We start from the raw sequence: 17,033 nt of genomic DNA, 5'->3' as shown, positions 1-17,033 counted from the left end.
GCTCCAATGAGAGAGAGAGAGAGGTGTTACGAGGGGAGAGGGAGGTGCCAGGGACTTGGGTACGGCTGCCCTCCCTCCCCCCACTATATATAGGACCCCTTGGGGGGGCGTAGGCCCTAGGGGATGGGATCTCCAAGGGGGGGCGGCGGCCAAGGGGAACTTGCCCCCCAAGCCAAGTGGGGCGTCCCCCACCCCTAGGGTTTCTAACCCTAGGCGCAGGGGGAGGCCCATGGGGGGCGCACCAGCCCACCAGGGGCTGGTTCCCCTCCCACTTCAGCCCATGGGGACCTCCGGGATAGGTGGCCCCACCCGGTGGACCCCCGGGACCCTTCCGGTGGTCCCGGTACAATACAGATTACCCCCAAAACTTTCCCGATGGCCGAAATTGGACTTCCTATATATAAATCTTCACCTCCGGACCATTCCGGAACTCCTCGTGATGTCCGGGATCTCATCCGGGACTCCGAACAACTTTCGGGTTACCGCATACTAATATCTCTACAACCCTAGCGTCACCGAACCATAAGTGTGTAGACCCTACGGGTTCGGGAGACACGCAGACATGACCGAGACGACTCTCCGGTCAATAACCAACAGGAGGATCTGGATACCCATGTTGGCTCCCACATGCTCCTCGATGATCTCATCGGATGAACCACGATGTCGAGGATTCAAGTAATCGCGTATACAATTCCCTTTGTCAATCGGTACGTTACTTGCCTGAGATTCGGTCGTCGGTATCCCAATACCTCGTTCAATCTCGTTACCGGCAAGTCACTTTACTCGTACCGTAATGCATGATCCCGTGACCAAACACTTGGTCACATTGAGCTCATTATGATGATGCATTATCGAGTGGGCCCAGAGATACCTCTCCGTCATACGGAGTGACAAATCACAGTCTCGATCCGTGTCAACCCAACAGATAATTTTGGGGATACCTGTAGTATGTCTTTATAGTCACCTAGTTACGTTGTGACGTTTGGTACACCCAAAGCACTCCTACGGCATCCGGGAGTTACACGATCTCATGGTCTAAGGAAATGATACTTGGCATTGGAAAAGCTCTAGCAAATGAACTACACGATCTTGTGCTATGCTTAGGATTGGGTGTTGTCCATCACATCATTCTCCTAATGATGTGATCCCGTTATCAATGACATCCAATGTCCATAGTCAGGAAACCATGACTATCTATTGATCAACGAGCTAGTTAACTAGAGGCTCACTAGGGACATGTTGTGGTCTATGTATTCACACATGTATTACGATTTTCGGATAACACAATTATAGCATGAACAATAGACAATTACCATGAACAAGGAAGTATAATAATAACCATTTTTTTATTGCCTCTAGGGCATATTTCCAACACATAAATATAGCCCATAGTAAAGCTAAACACAAAGACATTAATTAGGTACACCCCGAAAATGATAAATCTTGATGATTGTAAATAAACTTTGTACTACCATCTGCTTGATAGTATTACTCCTTTTTTGTGTGATGTTAATTCTATTTCTTTCTAAGAGAAATTATCATTTATTAGGTTTATTTATTTTCTTTCGCTGAATTGCCGATTCTACCCCAAATCCTACTTTATCAAATGTCTTTGTTATTGCGTCGTGCTTGATCCAAACTAATTTTTAATAGACATCAATGCATAAATATTCACATTTTTACATCTAATGTATTCTAACAACTATATAGAATCTAAATTGAGTTATAATTGCACAACTGATATAATATGTGTTACATACATAATAGTGTTTATTGCAATATTTGAGGTTAAATTCTTTGCACTAAAGTAAGATCATGCACAATCGACACATAAAACCATTTATTAATATGTTGTATTTAACAATAATTTGTACACAAATTATTTATGTTATTGATGCTAATATGTATTTCATATATGGGATGGTTATAGAATGATCCCACCTATAAGATGAATCCTACTTTTAACACACTAAAGACATTCGCTCACAGAGAATTATCACACCCATAATACGAAACATACTTTGAATGCACTAAAGTGACGCCCTCGCATTTGCGAGGGCCACTGTGCTAGTTATCCTAATAGGTACATGCACATAATATGTTCAACACTGTCCACATCACCAACTGAATCCCAGGCTTGTTTTATCACATCCGGTAACTTGCTATCTCGTTCCAGAACACTTCATAGCGCCGTGCTTTTGGTCCTGCATGCCCTGTGTCCGGCGCTCCCTTTAAAACCAAGGCAACATGATCTGAGCAAGGAGATACAACATGTTGAACTGAGTACAAGGGAAAAAAAGATTGCGCCAAGAATTTGTTGCTGTTGCTCTGTCCAAACAGACCTTAACATTATTTGCTCCAGCATGCAGATTGTCATAGGTAAATGGGATGCGTGTGAAACCCAAATCTACTAGTATGCACACTTCCAAAGTGTCCCGAACCGCCACCATCTGGGCCTCCGGTCGCTGGATCGCAGGGAGATGTTCAAAATCCCAAAGTGCTTCACTGAAATCACCTATAACGAGCCATGGCTTGTCATTTAAACTCTTCAAACTCCGAAGCTTTGCCCACATCAAATGCCTATGCTCGACATGAGGTTCTCCATACACAAAAGTAATTCTCCATTGCATTGCATCCGCCTGCATTCTTATCAAAATATCAATATACTGGTCATCTTTGTCAAGAATTTCCACAACACAAGTTTCATGCCAAAAAAGAGCGCCCCCTCCCCCCCCCCCCCCCCCCCCGCGACAGTTCCAGCTAATGAGATTCATTTCTCCTGGCGGAGCCCCTCCATGGAGTCTGCCGATGTCGAGTTTTTATTCTTGTTCTGACCATCCAAAGAAGGATTAACTCCTGTCATGATCCCTTAGAGACTGGCTTTTCTACTCTCGGGTGTAGGTACCCCCCTTATCTACACCATTCATAGCAGGTTCCATTTTCTCGAGATCTCAACCATGACTTGCTAGCCCGGTGTGATTTGTAGAACATGTAAAAGTAAGCTGAACACGTAAAACAGTAACCTGCTCATGCTCTGTACCATCTCCTGTCTCCCTCCAGTTTTCTCTCTTAAAAAATGCAAGCGCTCTCTCGTTCTCTTTTCTCTCTCTATACTCTCGCTCTCTCTTTCTCTCTCTAACCCTCTCTCTCACACAGCTCTTTTCTCTCTCTGTCTTCCTGCTCTCTCTCTCTCTAACCCTCTCTTGTGTGTTCTCTCTCTACTCATTACTTCTCTCAGACCCGCTTCAATCTTCTCTCTCTCCTTCCCCATTTCTGCCCTTTCTCACAGCTCCTCTCTCACTCGTCCCGATGCAAGCATTGGAGCTTGTGTGAGGCAGCTTTTCACGTGTCGTAAGAGTTGAAAAACAGCTCACGTGGTAACAGTAGCATGTCCTGCCAAAAGTTGACAGGAACCAGACTAGGACCTGCGATGTGCCATGTGACATTAGCGTGGGATAAAAGCTCGATTTGAGCTGATGGCTACTGCAAATACTGTGTTGTATGTTAGTCACCTTTACGAATCTCGACGAAACTCAATGGCTCAGATAAAGGGTGTGAGCACACCCGGGTGCAGCCACACCTTTCCGTCTTAGGATCTTGCTCACCAGAAGAGCTTGGTGGAACCACCCCGAGTGTGGATTTTTAGAACATCTGCACCCGGGTCTTGCTATCCTGGCTGTCCAATATTGCTTTAAGATATGTGCAACACAACTAACTTTCTATATGAAATTTTTTCTTTTTTGTTTCTCTCACATAGAACATGTCTTGAAGTTCAAACCTTTGCAACGTGGCAAAGCTTTCTATCTAGAATCTAGGATAAATATTTCAGAATTTTTTGTCAAACATAAATATACAAAATATAATTTTTTAATCTAGAAAATCATAATTTGTATATTTATATTTGACAAAAAAATCTGAAAGGTTTATCCTAGATTCTAGATAGAAAACTTGGCTACGCTGCAAAGGTTTGAACTTCAAAACATGTTTTATGCGAGAGAAACAAAAAAGAAAAATGTATTTGCACGAATCGCGATGCGCAGAATGAATGGTTAGATAGGAAGGGCTTGGATGCAGGTGTTCTATTTTATGTTTTCGGAACCACCCCTACACCCGTCAAAGCTAGCTGATTAGATGTCACAACCGGCAGCAACTCATAACTATTGTCTACATCCCTTTTCCTGTTGGCCTCTTGTTCTACCGCTGCAGCCGGCAAGGACGCGTTATTATCAACTTCCATGCTGGCTGTGACCATAGCACTATCCCCTCCCCCCGTAAAGACAGGGTTAGGGAGGGGTATCACGGCCGCGCCCAGTGCCAGCACTCCTGCCACCTCGACTCCACGAGGCCCTTAAATCCTTAAAGACTAGTTTTGGTTGTGCGTGAACACCATCACCATGCTCTGTATGCAAGTGGCCGATCATCCCACAAAGTGCACACCAGTCCGGAAGTCGTTCATATTTGACTCTGAAAATTTGCCTCTTCTTCCTCACAATAGGCACGTCATTTTTGAGACGGTTCCTCACATCCAGTATAACTCTAGCATGATAGATGTTGCCGGTATAATCACCGACATCCTTGCCCTCAGCATAAAACTCACCAATTTTTTCAGCTAAAGGCTTCATCAGCTTCTCGTAAACATCCGATAGGTCGTGAATCTGAATCCAGATTTTGAAGCTATTCAGATTAATGGAGGATAGTTTAGGAAAACCATCCTATGGTGCCATCAAGACCGGTTGTCCACGGAAAGCCCAGGGGCCTCCCACCATAACTTTTGTCCAATCACCCAGACACGAAAACTACATGGTGTATAGATTGTTCCCGAGCGAATGGAATTTCACAGATTTAGCAAGATCCCATGCGTTCCTCGTATTCTTGAAGAACCAGAAATCACCATAAGCGCGAGACGTATGAACTTTACCAATTGCGAGCCATCGAGGATCTGGATCCTCTTCTGGAACGTCATCCTCATAGATCAGATCGTCAAATTCATCATCAGCAATCCCTAGTTCTTCCATCATCTCGGCTAGCTCCTTGTCCCCCATGGCGGCCGAAGCTGAAGTTTCAGACGCCATGTCTCCAAAACCCTAGATAATCCTATCAGCAGCACAAACTCCTGCCACCTGAATCGCCAAGGCCGAGTAGCAACGCACGACTGCCCCGAGTTCAGCCCAGCAATGATCAAAGGAAGAGGGAGTAGTTGCGGAGGTGTAGGTCGCTTGCGTCGGTAGATTTTCTCAACGGCGAGAAGTCGTATGAGAGGACAGGAGCCCTAACGAGGGGGGAAAGTTATAACTTAGGCTGATAGTTTGATCAGTTACTGAAACATATAACTGTGTTTATTTCTTATTAGGCATAGGAAAAAATGTATTGAGTAAAACAACTAAGGGCATTTGTGGCCGTAGTTTTTAGATCCTGCTGTCCCAGACTTTTTTGATCCATTTTTAATTAAAAAATTGTAAATCCGGCGGACATGAAATCTCAGATCCGTTTTTCACGAAGAAAAATTAGTCATCAAAATCCAGTGCTATTGCACGGGGTAGCGTAGTTCTGTATTGAAACACATGGGAATTTAGGCCAATAGTTTGATCAGTAACTTTCAAACATATTTCTTTGGGAAAAAGGTTATTTTCAGATATATGACTGTGTTTATTTTTGTATTAGACAAAGGAAAAAGAGTATCGAGTTATAATAAACACCGTGCATAAATGGTTGTATTTTTTGCATGCATAGACTTTTCCAATTGACAAGTGTGTGAAATCAATGCGCGTGATATATATTCTTGGTGTGCCATGCCCCAATAATTCCAGATTGATAGAAGATGTAACATTATAGCAATTTTATGAAGTCTGCATGTCTACTGGTGGGCTATAGTATTGCAAATGCGAAATTCTTTGGTGGATGTATAATTTTGTGTCCTTTTATATCCTAAAGAAATATGATGGGGTTTGGTCTTAACTTTATTACATATATTGGACACTCGTCGCCCACAAAACCTTCAACTTTTTAGACCATATATTTTCTAGGATTCAATCATGCATTAATTTTACAAGAGTACACGAGGGCATTCATTTTCTCCTGGCAATGAAGAGTATCCATGCACTGTATTCTATTTTTAAATATTTGTAATTTTTAAGCCGCATATATTACATACATATTTTTTCACTAAACTACATCAGATAAATGACATAGCTTTCTATTTATTTTATTAATGGTCACATTAAAAAAACAAAATTGTCTGGAATATGGATTCTAGCTATTTTTCACTGGCAATGCACAGTGTATATAAACATATATACTTGTGTGCGCACATGCAATCTTTTTCACGGAAGATATAGAGAGGGCCGGCTTAATTTTTTAAATTCATCAAAAGTAGAGAGATGTGTATAATTTTGGCAAAAATAGAGATCTGTTTATTTATCACGCCTCGGAATAGGATTGAAGTACCGGGAAATTCCAAGCCTGCAGCCAATGGTATGAACGACGCCAACACCAGCCATATGCATGGCATGGGTGCTTAATGCAAAAAACTGTTAACTAAAGTGACAAAATTGTACCGCCAAATCTAAAACAAACACGCAAACTAATAATCCAATCTCCAGCATTTTCTTTACAATACACTTGCTTGACTCTATCACACCTGCTGAAGAGAACGTGCCACCATCTCAAGAGTCGATGCAAGATTTATCTGCTCCAAACAAGGACTCTAGGAAGCCTGGTGAAGACAAAGAAAATGATCATGAAGTTACATGCTTTTGTGATACCTGTAGTGCTCAATACCATGCCAACGCCTTTTGGATATGCTGTGACATATGTGACCAGTAGTTCCATGGCAAATATGTGAACATAACTGCCTCTGAAGCAAAACATCTCAAAGAATTCAAGTATGCTGACTGCATCCGCGAAGAGATCGGAGAGTAGGATATAATATGCGCACACTTCCATTATTGTTGCGTATGCAGTCACCGGCCCTTTGTACGAAAAATGCTTTTACAAAGGTAGTGAGGGAGGCATTACATTCTTTTCGCATTTCGTTGGGATATATTCAAGAATTCATGTTACAATGTTAACCGATAATGTAAGAGAAGTATGTTTTTTAATAAATTAGCCCAGATGAATGCTTCTAGGCTTTTTTAATATTTGTTTGCACCAATCTTGAAGAGCTCCGAGGCACTTAATTGCTGCAAGAACAAACTTCCACTTGTCAAATGTAGTGTAGACGTGTATAACCTGGACTTAAAGCTCCTCAAATATTAATAATAGATTATGTGAGCTTTAGAGAAACAAATGAATGAATAATAGTAACATAAAATTATTAATAATGATAAAAATAATTCATCGAACAGCGACTATATGAGGAACAAATTTATGCGCAACGTGTGAAAAAGCTTGCAGGGCCTAGATCTTCACCGCCTCATCTACAGGGTAAACAACATTGATCTGGAGTTCTGCAAGTGTGTAACAGGAAGGGAGCCTTGGAAGCTCATGTAGCGGCAGCTTGCCGGCCATCTGTGTACGCCAAGATAGCTAACTCTTGGAGGCATTGATCTCAGCGGCAACAATTAGTTCATATACTCCCTGTTCGATGCTAGCCGTAAGATCAAGTCCTCCAATAGAAACTAGTAGAACGCCTTGCATTACTACGGACTACAGTGTGTGCGAAGCGGAAAAGGTCTTACCTCTCAGAGAGGGGACACCCTACATGTTATATGCAGGGGTGCGAAGCCCTGGTAGCGCGTACAGTTGGGATCGATCTCATCCAGGAGAGAAGATCTCGTACAGGTACAGGAGAGAGGTTATAACTTGGAGTCCAAGCTAGCTAGAGATAGAATTATGAGCTAGAGATAAACCTCCTATCCTAACTACCAAGATACGTACAACTCCGGTTAAGATACGCTACATATGACGCGCACAATGAAGGTACACATACGGCTTGTTTAACACCCTCCCTTAATCACAACTTCATCAAGTTGAGATTATGCTTGAAGTCTTCAAAGCTTCTTGTAGGCAAAGGTTTTGTGAATCCATCTGTAAGTTGATCTTTGGAGTGCACAAAGCGTATATCAAGTTGCTTCTGAGCAACTCTCTCTCTCACAAAATGAAAGTCTATCTCTATGTGTTTTGTTCTAGCATGGAACATTGGATTTGTAGAGAGATACGTAGCTCCAAGATTGTCACACCATAAACAAGGTGCCTGTTTACTTCGTATGCCAAGTTCCTTCAGCATGGATTGAACCCATATGATCTCTGCTGTGGCATTTGCCAATGCCTTGTATTCTGCCTCTGTGCTTGACCTGGATACGGTTGCCTGTTTACGTGCACACCATGATATCAAGTTAGGTCCAAAAAATACTGCAAAACCACCAGTGAAACGTCTGTCATCAAGACAACCTGCCCAATCAGAGTCAGAGAATGCACTGACTAAAGTAAATGGTGATTTGCTGAAGTTCAGTCCTAAGCTCAGAGTGTGCTTAACATATCAAACTATGCGTTTTGCAGCTGTCAGATGAACATTGGTAGGTGCATAGAGGAACTGGCAGACTTTATTAACAGCAAAAGAAATATCAGGCCTGGTAAGTGTGAGATACTGAAGGGCTCCTACCAGACTCCTGTATTTGGTGCTGTCTTCTTGACTTAAGGGCTCGCCTTCTGCAAGGGATAGCTTTTCTGAGCTGGACAATGGAGTAAGAGAGGGTTTGCATCCTTGTAGCCGAGCTTTCTTCACCAAGTCAGTGGCATACTTTTCTTGAGAGAGAACAAGTCCATCCTTGTGCTTTTTCACCTCAATCCCAAGAAAATAATGCAAGTCACCAAGATCCTTTAAAGCAAAGTCTGCACTCAAATCCTTAAGAAGTCCTTTGATTGCTTCATCAGATGAGCTAGTCACGATAATATCATCAACATATATGAGAACAAATACGCATGTGTTGGACTTGTTGTAGATAAACAATGATGTGTCAGACTTGGACGGAACAAAACCAAGTGCTTGCATTTTAGGACAGAGACGAGCATACCATGCCCTTGGAGCTTGCTTTAGCCCATACAATGCTTTTATCAAGCTTGCACACATAAGAAGGAGCATTCTTACTCTCAAACCCAGGAGGTTGTTTCATGTACACTTCCTCTTCCAGAACACCATGGAGAAACGCGTTCTGAACATCGAGCTGTCTGAGACTCCATCCTCTAGAGACAGCAATAGATAAGACAAGGCGAATAGTGGCAGCCTTTACTACTGGACTGAAGGTATCCTCGTAGTCTATGCCATACCTCTGTTTGAACCTTTTGCAACCAATCTAGCCTTGTAACGATCAATGGTTCCATCAGCTTTCCTCTTTATCCTGAAAACCCACCTGCAATCAATCAAACGTTTACCTTGCTGTGGAGGAACCAAGTGCCATGTTTTGTTTCTCATCAATGCCATGTACTCTTCATGCATGGCTTTCTTCCACTTTTCATCACACAATGCTGCTTCAAGGGTGTTAGGTTCATCTGGTTCACCTGTGGAACAAACCATACCATACTTGGTTATCTGCTTGTAATTAATGGGTTGAATTACCCCTTGTTGCAGCCGTGTACGTCGCGGTTGAGAAACATCAGGATCGGTGGCCACAGAGAATCCTAATGAAGATGCTGTTGGATTGTCTGCGGCTGACTGTTGAAGCAGGGCATGTGAATTTCCCGCAGAAGATCCGGCCGGTGCATGTGCATGTGCATGCAGATCGTCATTGCGTGATGATGGCGCATCTTCCTGGATCGCCGCGCCGGTCTTGCCCTCCCTGCGTCGCACGTCGCTGCGCCGCGTGTACGTCACCGGGTTGGTGGAGTAGCTCGTACCGCAGGCTGATGGAGACCAGTGCGGGGCCGCGTCCGACCAACCGCGCGTGTCACGTGGATGTGGGGAAAGCGCGGCGCGCGCGCCCGCGCCTGCGTCTTCTCCCGCGGCTGCAGTTGCCCCGTCAGCAGGGAAGGATCCCGAGGCGCCTGCACCTGCCTCGTTCATAGGAACCGATCCCGAGGAGGATCGGATTCGCTGCAGCTGGGCAGATCCCGAGGCGGACCTGTCTCCCTCGGGGGGGGGGGCACATAAAATATGGCTCGATATGAGCTATTTTTTCTGCATTTTCTACATCTGCTTCTGTAGTTTCCGTACTGCTTCGTTCTGTTGCATCAACACAAAACTCATGCACATCATTAGATGGGTTAGTCAATAGGTCATCAATATTTGGTCCCCCTTGATCAAAACTAGTGAGATGAGAGGGCAAAAGAAGGATTTCTTTTCGAAGGAGTGCACCAGCATTGGGATGGAGGTCAGCAAACGGAAATTTTGTTTCATCAAAGACCACATCTCGTGAGATGTAAACACGGCCAGTGGAGACATCTAGACATTTGACCCCTTTATGCTGTGCACTATACCCTAGGAAGACACACTGTTTTGAGCAAAACATGAGTTTGCGGTTGTGATAGGGACGAAGGTTGGGCCAACATGCACACCCAAAAACACAGAGAGACTTATAGTCTGGTTTGGTGTGAAGAAGTCGTTCTACTGGAGTTTCATTGTTGATGACACGACTAGGTAGCATGTTGATAATGTGAACGGCTATGAGAAAAGCTTCGTCCCAAAACTTGAGAGGCATGGATGCGCCTGCTAAAAGAGCAAGACCAACCTCGACAATGTGCCTATGCTTGCGTTCGGCAGAACCGTTTTGTTGATGAGCATGCGGGCATGACACGTGGTGTGAGATGCCAAGATTTTGGAAGAAGGAATTTAATTTTTCGTATTCCCCTCCCCAATCGGATTGGACATCGACTATCTTGCTATCAAACTTTCGTTCAACAAGCGCTTGAAAGTTTTGGAAAACTTGAAACACACCGGATCTCCTTTTGAGGAGATAGATCCACGAGAATTTGCTATAGTCATCAATAAAACTGACGTAATACGTGTGTCTGCCAACGGAGGTAGGGGCTGGACCCCAAACATCAGAAAAAATGAGTTGCAAAGGTTTGGTAGAAACACTAGTTTAGATGGGATACGTCAATTGATGACTTTTAGCTCGTTGACATGAATCACAAATAGTTTCAACATGACGCTCACCAACAAACGGGAGCTTATTTTTCCTAAGCAACTTCTCTACTAAAGAAAAGGAGGCATGTCCTAGACGATCGTGCCATTGTGTGGACCAAAGCTTGATAGCACCACAAGCTTGTTTATTGTATCTTCTAAACGCTGGAATTAACGGGTAGAGCCCTCGAACACATCTACCTCGATAGAGGACTTTCCTCATGACCTGATCCTTAATCAAGAAGAAAAAAGGATGAAATTCGAGAAAACCATTATTATCAAGGGCAATTCTATGAACGGAAAGAAGGTTTTTGTGTGCACTAAGAACATGCAAGATTTTCTTAATGTGTAGTTTTCGACTAGGGGTACGAAATATAGAGTGAACAATATGACTTATACCCATACCTTCTCCGCTAGCAGTATGGATTTGATCTTTGCCGCGGTATTTTTCCTTCATGGTGACCTTCTCAAGCTCGTTCGTGATGTGGTTTGTGGCACGGCTATCAACGTACCAATTGGTGTCAATACCGTAGGAACCATCAGCGGCAGCAGCGACCTTGTCTCTTGAGAGTCCTCATCCTCATCATAACGGTACCAGCAATCCTTTGCTGTGTGACCGGGCTTCCCGTAGATTTGGCATCGCGGAGTCTCTGGGCGCGTTCTGTTTCCACCACCGCGCCCGCACCCGCAACCTCGGCCACCCGAGTGCTGAGGAGAGTGGCCGCGATCGTTGCCGCCGCCACCAGAGCGCCCTTTGTAGCGCGGGGAACCATGCGAGCGGGAGACACCACCTCTGCCACGCGACGCTAGATTTGCGGAAGGTTTGAAGCCGCCGACGGATCCATGGAACTGTGCCATGCGCTGGTCGAAGTCCGACATGTTGGAACCTCCACTCTCTGGCCCTAGCTCGCCTGTCCCTCTCGCTCTGCTCGCTCACTGCTGCCATGGCTAGCTCACCGGAGAGAAGAAGAAGAAGTTCAGAGAAATTCATAATAAGGTGGACACAGAGGTTTTCCCAGCGCACGAACGCCCCCTTTACTCCCTCGAGCACGAACTCCACAATGTCAATCTGTTACAACGCCATCAGGTGGCTTTATACCCCGAGCCAGCGCACCGGGCACGCACCCACGTCTCTACTCGCCCCTGATCAACCCCGCGCTCTCCGTGCACTGATCGCGCCCACGCTGCGCCCGATGCCCGCGTCACACGGCCAGCTCCAACGGCTCGCGCCTGACCAGGCCACCTACGGCTTGCCAACAGACGCACACCAACACACCCTGGTGCATGGACACGCCTGTGCACCCAACGCACGCACACACGCACGCCCTTGTCCTCGGACCCGACGCGCCCAGCAAGTCCAGCGCGCGCCCATACCCGCGCTCGACGTGCCCGGCTTCGTCGCCATGGCTTATTAGCCCATCATTCACGCCCTAAGCCGCGGCTTAGAGCAGCTCGGCGTCCTCGACGTCGGCGTCCGCCATCAGCGCACGCCCCGCAGCTGGCTCCTTCCACAGCAGGGGGCACTCCCTCTTGAAATGTCCTCTGACGCTGCACTTGTAGCACTTCCCGCGACGATTGTCACCTCCGCCTGATGCTGTGCTGGCCGCGCCGCCATCGTCGTCCTCTCCACGTGCACCGTGCCGGGGCCGCTCGCGCGCCTGCCACCGTGCCGCGGTGAGCATGAGCTGCTCACCGTCCGCCCGCTCGCCGCCTGCCTGTCCTCGCCGACGCAGCCGCTCCTCGAACGCCTTCAGGCGCCCGAGCACGTCCTCAAAGAGCAGCTCCGACAAGTTGCAGAACTGCTCCATCCCGGCGACCGCCGCGTACAGACGATGCGGGATGCAGTTCAGGAGCTTCCTCACCATTGCTGCATCGTTGAGGGTCGCTAACAACCCGGTCTAGCGTGCCACCATGTCGCTGATCTTCCCCGTGAATGCGTCCAGCGACTCGTCGCTCGCCATGCGCAGGAGCTTGAACTCCCCGCGCAACGTGCCCAGCCGCGCCGCCCGCACGCGATCAGCCCCGACGAACCGGGCCTTCAGGCTGCTCCATATCTCCGCAGCGGTCTTCTTTGCGGCCACCTGCAGCAGCAAATCATCGGCGAGCGCCCGGAGCAGGTAAGCCCTCGCCGACTTATCTTTCTTGGCGACCACCGCCGACGCGGCGTCCTCCGGCGGCACCACTGCCTCCCACAGCCCGGCGGCGTCTAGGTTGGCCTCCACCCTGATGGCCCAGGTGATGTAGTTCAGCCCTGTGAGCACCGACGCTGCACGCGCCACCGTGCTGCCCGATCCGCCGGCGAACGGCACAATGGACATCGCCGGCGAGCTCCCTCCTCCACGTGGCTCTGATACCAAATGTTGGAACCTCCACTCTCTGGCCCTAGCTCGCCTCTCCCTCTCGCTCTGCTCGCTCACTGCTGCCGTGGCTAGCTCACCGGAGAGAAGAAGAAGAAGTTCAGAGAAATTCAGAATACGGTGGACACAGAGGTTTTCCCGGCGCACGAACGCCCCCTTTACTCCCTCGAGCACGAACTCGACAGTGTCAATCCGTTACAACGCCATCAGGTGGCTTTATACCCCGAGCCAGCGCACCGGGCACGCACACACCCCTCTACTCGCCCCTGATCAAGCCCACGCTCGACGTGCCCGGCTTCGTCACCGTGGCTTATTAGCCCATCACGACAGCATGGCGATGACCTCGTCGAGGGTTGCAGGAGTAACACGGGCGTCGAGGGCCGACACGAGTGGCTGATAGTCCGCCTCCAACCCGTGGATGATGTACGAGAGGAGCTCATCGTCCTGGATGGGCTTGCCCGCCGCGGCCAGCTCATCGGCATAGCCACGCATGGCGGCGAAGTAGGAGGCAACCGAGAGGTTACCCTTCTGCGCGTTGATGAGGGAGGTGCGTATGTTGTTGATGCGGCTCGCCGATTGTGATGAGAACATGGCCGCGAGCATTGTCCAGAGCGCGCCCGCCGTGGTGACCATGTTCACCGTGACTAGGACCTCTTTTGTGAGATTATTCAGCAGGTAGCCAAGGACCTGCTGGTCCTCCCGTACCCATATAGGGTGGAGAGGGTTGGGCGATGAAGTCTCCTTGCCCTCCTTGACGGTGACGAGGAGCTTGGCCGGCTCCGGGTTGGTGCCGTCGACGTAGCCGAAGACGCCGGCACCGCGCAGCTGAGGTGTGATCTGCGTGCGCCATAGCACGTAGTTCGTGCGTGACAGCTTCTCTGTGACCTGATTGTTGAGGTTTGGTGAGGAGGCGCCGGAGGAAGACATGGCTAGGCTAGATGGGTTTGACAGAAGCTCTAGATGGGAAAAGGAAAGGCTCTGACTACCATGTGCGAAGCGGAAAACGTCTTACCTCTCAGAGAGGGGACGCCGTACATGTGATATGCAGGGGTGTGAAGCCCTGGTAGCGCGTACAGTTGGGATCGATCTCATCTGGGAGAGAAGATCTCGTACAGGTACAGGAGAGAGGTAACAACTTGGAGTCCAAGGTAGCTAGAGATAGAATTATGAGCTAGAGATAAACCTCCTATCTTAACTACCAAGATACGTACAACTCCCGTTAAGATACGTTACATATGACGCGCACAATGAAGGTACACATACGGTGACACATACAGCTTGTTTAACACAGTGCATACAAATGAATCATACAAATGTTTAAAGTCGTCTGCAAGATCGAAGATTATTTCTCTCTCGTAACTCATAAGTCCGAACATATTCAGCCATAAACGGGCGCCCAGCTCTCCGAAATCCAACCGTCTGAACAATTCGGGCTCCCCAAATCCAGTCCATATGTGGAGGAGATATGTGATTGTCCGAAGTAGCCGTCATGTTATCTCCAACATGCGGTCCCAACACAACATATCCACCCTAGGACGCACCATTCCCTTTTCCTGCCAGACCCTCTCCTCCCCGCTCGTTTTCCCGTTGTAGCGGGATATTTCTTGCCGGAGTCCTCTCTTTTAAAACTGCATGAAGCCCACCTCGCTTTCGTCATGGCACAAATTCTCCTTCACAATATACTTCCACACAGACAACATAGGAGAAGTCCCCCGCCAATCACCCCGCTCGCTCTCATCCTGCCCCGCGTGTCTGTGTTGATCCGCCAACACCATCAAGGGGGACGAGGCATATGCCGCCCAGGACGCCCCTCTATCCAAGAAGGCAGATCCCATATCTCCTGAGCCATTGCAACTTTGTAACATATAGTTGAATCTCGTGCATGACCATGAAAAATAATAATGTCTATTGTTAGGCATGCAACCGATACGCCACCGTGTCTATTATTAACTCTTGAATTAACCAACCAAGGCATTTACCCTCCTATCCTTGCCAAAAATTTGTACGACTTGATTAAAATAAATGAACCGCCCTCTCATACAATTTTCTGCAAAGCCATCTCTAGTTAAAGGAAATTCCCTTCCCCGCATTTTTAATGTAGGGAAATTATTCCACCTAGACAGCCATGACTGAACATACCAACTTTATCCCCATCCCGCTTACTCTCAACCCTCACTTTTATCACAAAATCCACGAACTCGTGGTTTAAATGAGCCAGCGATCAATGCCACCGTGGGAGGCTAGCATCAAGGGACAAAGGCGGCAACCGCCTTTGTATCTTAGTGCTAATTCAACCCATGGTGACCAAATTAATTTAATTCTGTTGTCACTCACTTAATTTAATTCCCTTCACTTGACGTCTCGCACACTAATTCTACCCATGACCAGTTCTGCTCTAGCCATTCTAAGTAAAACATAATGGTAGCATGCCCCCTTGAGAAGTTATGTCGGTAAAGTCTTTGATGAGGGAGAACCAGGACATGCCTCCATTGTTGATGTCCCTCTCTTCTTCATTTGGTGCCTATCATCAGCTTGCCCGATGAACAACCTAGTTCCCACGATGGCCCGATGAACAACCTAGATCCCACGATAAGCGAAAGTGTTGAACCATAGACAGCTTGGTTCTTTCATGCCCTATCTTGTTTTGATCCAGCTGAAAGGTTGGCATTATTCCCGTTCTTTCTAGCTGAAAGGTTGCTATCCAGCTAAAACCACCACATTAGTTACTGAGTTCTTTCTATTGCTAAATGAAAGACTGACACGTTGTCAAGATAGTGCATCATATCTCCAAATGCTTCAAGGTCAATCTAAATGAAATTTAGAATTACATACGACAGAATTACCTGCACGGGAAGATCATGAAATAATCTACATAAAATTCAGATTGGTTGAGCTACCTCGTGGTAGGACCGGAAAATCAATACTTACTATGTCAGGCCACTAGTAGAAAAAGGGGTTTTTGTCCCGGTTGGTAAGGCCCCTTTAGTCCCGGTTTTCGAACCGGGACTAAAGGTCGGTACTAATGCCTCTCCCCTTTAGTCCCGGTTCTTACACGAACCGGGACTAAAGGACGCGGCCACGTGGAGCTCCACCTTTAGTGATTTTTTTTGAAATTTTTTTTGAATTTTTTTTATTTTCAAATTTCTGAATTATTTTAACCTCTAGTGTGTAATCACCACCCCTCATCACTGCTCAATTTATCCTCTAATCACCCCTCATCATTCCAAATCATCTAACTTCCCGAACGGTCACCCATCCTCCCACTCTCCCAGCCTGAGCACGCTTACCACTACTAGGAAAAGGGCTATAAATAGGATTGACACTAATAGCGCACCAGGGAAGTAGTGCGCCACTACTATATACTAATGGCGCATCAGTTGGTGATGCGCCATTAGTGTGGAAGACACTAATGGCGCACCAGAAAATTGGTGCGCCACTAGTGATATTTTTTTTTCATTTTTACATACATACTAATGGCGCATCCTACCTCTGGTGCGCCATTACTAGTTCTAACTAGTAATGGCGCACCACACATGGAGTGCAACAGTACAGAATTTTTTTTATTCTTTTTTTTTGCAAAACTACTAATGGCGCACCGCCTCAGAGTGCGCCATAACTAG

At 46.9% G+C, this 17,033-nt stretch overlaps 1 pseudogene; it reads right to left on the bottom strand.

Annotated features, from left to right (window-relative positions):
• Positions 1-12,498: 12,498 nt before the first annotated feature.
• LOC147957963 (uncharacterized) lies at positions 12,499-13,017 on the bottom strand (annotated as a pseudogene).
• Between the last annotated feature and the right edge of the window lie 4,016 nt (positions 13,018-17,033).

This window comes from Triticum urartu, chromosome 7A, assembly GCF_056163025.1.
Source record: "Triticum urartu cultivar PI428250 chromosome 7A, HENAU_Tu73, whole genome shotgun sequence".
NCBI classification, from domain to species: Eukaryota; Viridiplantae; Streptophyta; class Magnoliopsida; order Poales; family Poaceae; genus Triticum; species Triticum urartu.
This window is presented reverse-complemented; position numbering and strand designations above follow the sequence as displayed.